Below are 6556 nucleotides of genomic sequence, written 5' to 3'. Positions count from 1 at the left end.
AAAAAAAAAAAAAAATTCTGAAAAAAGGGATAGATGCTGCGAAAAAAAAATTTCTGAAAAACCCTAAAACCCTAATTCTGAAAAAAGGGATAGGTGCTGCGAAAAAAAAAAAAAAAAAAGACAAAGAAAGAAGAAGAAGAAGAAGAAGAAGAATGGGTTCAAGCAACTCTCACCACTTTGGTTGCTGAGAATTCGGATGATGCAAACTTCAAAGTCGTAGACCTTCTTGCCAACAAGAGGAGTTTTTCTGCTGTTCTATTTGGTTGATCTCAATATTCATGAACATAGTGCAATTTAAAGAAACCAAAGACCATCAAAGCTCCTAGTGATGCTAGGGTTTCTCATTCCTAGTTTAGGAAAGTATCTTGCTTCCCAAGATCTTACCAATATTGGATATTATTAAGCTTAATAATATCACCCCAAAAAAGAAAAAAAAAAAAAAAAAGAAAGGGGGAACACTTCAGGCTGCACCTCCTACACGTCAAAAGGCCCATGTCTACAATGCATCATGAAGTGGGGGCAATTTGTAGACACAGAAATTTTGGTGTAATAAATTCTATTGACAAGAAAATAATTAGGGTTCGGTGGATTAAATCGTGGGCCCCGTAATTCCCCCATGTGGCGTGTGACTCATCAAAATTGGATTAATTGTCAAAAATGACAAATGGCGACATCCGACGGAGTGCATCAAACGGTTCAAGATGAAGACAAAATTAAAGGAAAGAATCTTCTGTGATTGACTTTGATTTAAATCAAATATTAATCAGGTTAATCAATTGAAGATAATCTGGTTAAATTGCCAGATTATGGGAATTGATTTAAGATTATGGGAATTGATTTAAATCAAATCAAATCCCACAAATCAAGGAAAGTTATTTAGGTCAAGCATCCGACAAAAGCCTATAAATAGGAGGCCTCAAGACGAAAGAAGGGGCAGAAAGGTCGGAGAAAAAAACCTAGCACTCAGAAGAAACAGAAAACTCTCTGCATTCTTCACCCTACCTTGGAAGAGCCACCAAGCACAACAAATACGTGCCGGTTCCTTCACCATAAAAATCCCAAACACCAAACAAGCTTCGTGCTACCCGTTTGATCAAGATCAAGTCTCTACGACCCTTGTATCAAACACAAATTTTCTTTAAACACTTTGGAGATCGAATCAGGGGATTCAATACAGAGATTGTAACCCTAAATTTCATAGATACAATATTATTTTGTACACGTGTTCTTGTCTCATTTGTCGCAAGAAATTCGTGTTTACAGATTCATCACAAACCCATTACTCTCTCCTAATTGGTTTTCTCTTTATTATAAGAATATACCTAATGTATAAGTGTTCTTTAATTACATACACATACATATATTCAATCTTAAATTAATTGGAATTATACTGCATATGTATTACAAGAAGTTTATATTAATATTTTGAATAGGATTGAAGAATCTTCAAGAAGCCATTCAAATTTGGAGATGAGCGAAGAAAATATTGAGGTTGAGATTGGTGAGATTGGAAACAACACAAGAACCTAAGGTGTCAAGCCCCAAAATCGAGACACGTGGCAGCGGCACGTACCTTGAGGATCCCAAAAATATAAGACCTAGATGCGAGGGTTATACTCCCAAGACTCCCAAAATATGCTAAACCTTTTTAATTAAATAAAACGGTTTGGATCAGAATTGTAAATAACAACGGAAAAAGGAATAAAACATTATACAAGCTTTATTGAGGAAAAATCAATCCAAAGGTATCAATAGCCTCATAAAGTTATTTTACAAACCATAAAGATTTTAATACACATCAACCATCTAGAATTTCAACAGAGGGAGGAATGAACGAGAAGCATCCCCAACTATTTAGAAAAGGAAACCACGACCTGTCAGAGATGATGAGGTACATGAACACAAGTGTTAACATGTATAGGAATAGCACCAGGTGACTCTTAAGGATTGTAATCTACATGGAAAAGTAGGGGTGAGCATCACATTCGTTCATTTGTCCAGCATGGGGGACTCCTTACCAGGTTTGAAAATAGACAGCGAAACAACATCATAGTGTTCAAGAAAAACAGTGAAAAGAATATGCATAACACAAACTATTTTCCATATAAAAAATGATCCAAAAACAGTTGGCATGCTCACACAACTTTTGCAATCGGTATTTGGGTCCGAATATGCTTGTCTGACAATCGATCCTTAAAGGCCAACTATCCCTACTATAAATAAAAATGTAACCAATTTACTTAGTATGGTAGCGAGATTGTCCATTTACTGGCTACACCTTATTGACTAAACCTCACACAAGGGTATTGGTAAAGTCCGTCCATGTAACCCCTCCAGCCATCAATTGCGACAGGACTGTAACATCTTGATCCAATGTTTAATCATTTATTTAACTTATATAAATTAATATAATTATTTAATTATAAAATTACAATTTTGCCCTTATGATAGGGTTATTTTGGTCACTTTTTAATTTGTAGGATTTTGGAGAAATGAATTACACAGTTGTGTAGAGCGCGTCGTTATGAGTTTGTAGATGTGTAGTGGGCTCAAATCAGAGTTGTAACAAAGAATGAAGATCAACAGAAGTGCAGTGGCAACACCCACACCCGGCCAAGTTTTGGAAGGCAACCACCACCTCAGGCCATCAAATTTGAAGGGGCCGGTACCAAAACAACCGCCTCAATCTCCTCTCCCAGACCCACCCCACCTCCGACGACAATCGCCGGAAATCGCTTAAAATCGGATGATTTCTCTTTAAACTTTTCGGCTCTGTTTCTGACTATTTCGACCATCATTTTTGTCGGTCCATGTATGCTTTCTCATTCTTTCAACGTGTTTTGGATCGATTTTGAAGTGTTGAAACTTGTTTTACAATGCAAAGTTTTAGCTGATTTTCGACTCGAAATTCCGGCAAGTTCCGTCCACTTTTTGGCCTTGGCCCAAGAACAAAAGTTGCTCCACTCGTTGTCCTAATCACGTAGGTATAGGTATTTTTGGGTGTTTCTAGAATTTTCCGGTCGCTAAAATTTTCTCAAGACACCCACGCACTGCCAGTGTGTGTGGCAGCTCATGGGCCATGGTTGGGTGGTGCATTTGGTCCTGAAATGTTTCCCATGTCATCCCGAGAACGATGGTATACTCGGATTTGAAATTGGTTATCGTTCGACGGTCGATCGGATTTAGGCATATTAGGCGTTATCCAGGTTCAACATGTTCGGACTGTTGGATCGAATCTATTTCTAAATATGTTGATCTAGGTACCTCTAGGATCGTGTAGGAATTTGCGGATCAAGAATCGGAATTCCGGATGCTCCGATTCAATGAGTCAAAGTTAGTGTGAAATGGTGACCGTCCGATCGTACGATCGTGAGTGATCCGACCGCTCGATCTGAACCAAACTTACAAGACATGTTTAGTAAAATTTGTTGAACCCGTTGGAACTTTCGGATTGGAAATTAGAGGTTGTGGGCCCCACGGGCCCAGTGGACCAATATGGGGAGTTTGACTCTCAGTTGTTTGTGAAAAGTACTAGAATGACCTTATAAATGAGTCTTGATTGTTATTTGAGTCATTTTGTCTATGTTGAGATTATGAGATTATTTTATTATTTTAAATTGTGGGGTTATCGGACGTTATATTGTTATTTGAAGTTTTGCAGTATTTTAAATTATGGAATATATGATCTTGGGATACTTGATCGATTGGTTCTGAAAGTGAGTGTTGGGATTCGACTATGATTATTAAAAAGTGAGTGGACTTTTTTTTGAAATAGCATTACTTTGAACTATTAAATTGTTATGCATTTGAGATGGATTATTTTGATTATAGAGCATATATATATAAGGGGCAGATCCGTGGCACTACCTTTTTTACACAAGTTTTGACACAATTTTTGGGCTATTAGGTTACTCCACTTTCAATGGTTGAGATTAAATATTACATGGCAAGTAGTTTTGATTTTTGTAAATAGACAATCATTAATTTTATTTTCTCTCTCATAAAAATAAAAGGAAAATTTTCTCTCTCCAACCTTTTTGCTGGAAGACTTAATCTCCCCTGCCTCTTTAATCTCAAATATTTAGAATCTTATTATTTCCACCCCCTTTTCATATTTTCCCACCTTTACATTCAAAATTTTAAAGACAAATTACCCTTTTGTAAAATGACTTCTAAGGACCAAGGAAAAAAACTTTTTAAAAACATTTTAAATAAATAAAATTAAGTAAAATTATAATAAAATAAATTTTTTTAAAACAAAAACTCTCTCTCCTCTCTCCCTCCTTCACGACATGTTGGCTTCTTCTTTAGAGGTCTTTCATCCTCGATGCTAGAAGCCACTTTCACCGCAACACCAAAAACAACAAGCCCAGATGAAAAGGGTTCTCTCATTTCACAACTTAGTTGCATTCTGAATAGATTAGAGTTTGTTTTGGGGCGATGAAGCACTTGGACTCCATTGTTTAAGCAAGCTGACTCCTTAATTTGCTTTGGCAAAGTCAATAAATGAAATTCCACAATTTTAACATCGTCCCTGCCCTCATACCCACCCACCCTCCCTGTAATTTCTCACCACACCCACCCCCTCTGCAATCTCTATGTATCAATTCTAGATCCCCATCCTCCCTGAAATTTGGGTTTCTGCCAAAAAAAAAAAAAATTGAAGACATAATTATCATCTTCATATTTTTTTTTTTTTTGCAAAAGGAGTTATTGTAAAACAATTAAATTAATTAAAAATATAGAACATGGGTGGGGTTGAAGGTGTAGAAATCTGTAGGGTTCTCGCCGGTGGGGAGGGAATCGGGGTTGGGGTGGGAGTTGGGGGTGGCTGCAGGTGGTAGAAGGAAAAGTGGCTGTTCACTGTTGGATTTTCCCTAGAGGAGGAGAGAGAGTTTTTGTTTTTGTTTTTTAATTATAAAAAATATTATTTTACTTTAATAATTAAATGGTATTTTAGGAATAATGGTGGGTGGAAAGATAGGATTGTGTGTTTTCAATTTTACATGGTGGGTGAGAAAATAGGACAATGGGGTGGAAATAGCAACACTCAATATTTATTAGGGTCTAATAAATAAAGAATCTCACCAAAAACTAAATACCCAAACCACATTCGCACGCTTCTCTCTCTCTCTCTCTCTCTCTCTCTCTCCCCTCTTTAATCTCAAATATTTATTAAGGTCTAATAAGGACTCTTTTCAGTTTATCCTTCTTCATGAACAGCATATACGCAACTATGAATTCATCTTCAGTATAGTTCTTTTATGTCAAAGCAATTTCTCATATCTGAATACAATATTGCCTCATCAAAATGTTGGAGCGCACACAAGATATTTCCTCCAACTCTCAGTGCATATCTTTGGTATGTTACCTTCATCTGAGATTTTTTTTTTTTCTTTTTGTTTTTTTATCTTTGTTGTAGTTAGCTCTTCCTGTAGACAATTAGGATTGCTGAATTTTTTATTTTTTATAAATACGATGTTATATGAAAGTTTATACGATGTTATACAATGTTAGGATTGCTGAATTACTGGGCCATTAAGAATTCTTATGTTAAAAAATAATTCGTAGTGCCATTAATGATTGTCTTTTAACATAAGAATTATTTTTTTAAATCAGTATGAAAGTTTATTCCATTATATTTCATCTTGCGTTAATATTTTGATGCAGAGATAATCATATTCAGAGGCGGATGCACGTTGGCACAAGTGGGGTCGGACGACCCCTTGGAAGGCTGGAAAGTTGGCAAGGGACTCCATGAAAGCCCCCTTGTATGCACACCAAGTGCTCGACGAAAGTCCTAGGCCTCTGCTGTGCTGCATATCCTCTTTTTTATAAAACAAGCCTTGCCAAATGACGTCATTTGGTCCAAGGCTTAGTCAAATATTTTTTAATTGATCTGACCTCAAAACGACGTCGGTTTGGGCCGGGTTTAAAAAATCATAATAATAAAAAATAGAAACAGAACACAGCACAGCACAGCATCTTCGACTCTGCCTCCAAACCCTTCATTCCCAATTTCACAGCTCCTCTTCCCACCCTCTCAAACCCTAACCTCTCCCAACCTCCCAACCTTCGACAACCTCCATCTACTCTTCGCCGGTGGCCCAGTGCCGATCACCACCACCTTCTGTCGCTGTCTGCCGTCGTCCGCCGCCCTTTTTTCCAACTACAAGTAAGCATGGCAAAATTTATATTAATAATTGTAGTGATAATATATATTGTTGATATTGATATTTTTTTTATGTAATGAAATTTATGGATATGAATCATATTGATATATTTTTTTTTATGTAATTAAATTTATGGATATGAATCATAGTGATAATCATATTAATGTAGATTGATTGAGTTTATGCTTGATTGATAATATGAATTGATTGAGTATATTGAATATTGATTGCTATTTGATATGATAATTTGGTATATTGAATATTGATTGATATGGGTTTAGGGAGTATATTGAATATTGAGAGTGGGTTATTGAAATTTTCATATTCATATGATAATTTGGATAAAAATTAATGATTGATTGAATTAATTGATTTGTAGATTT

The sequence above is a fragment of the Prunus dulcis genome, chromosome 3, assembly GCF_902201215.1.
Source record: "Prunus dulcis chromosome 3, ALMONDv2, whole genome shotgun sequence".
Taxonomy (NCBI): Eukaryota; Viridiplantae; Streptophyta; class Magnoliopsida; order Rosales; family Rosaceae; genus Prunus; species Prunus dulcis.
The sequence above is the reverse complement of the archived record's forward strand: the minus strand, read 5'-3'. Positions refer to the sequence as shown.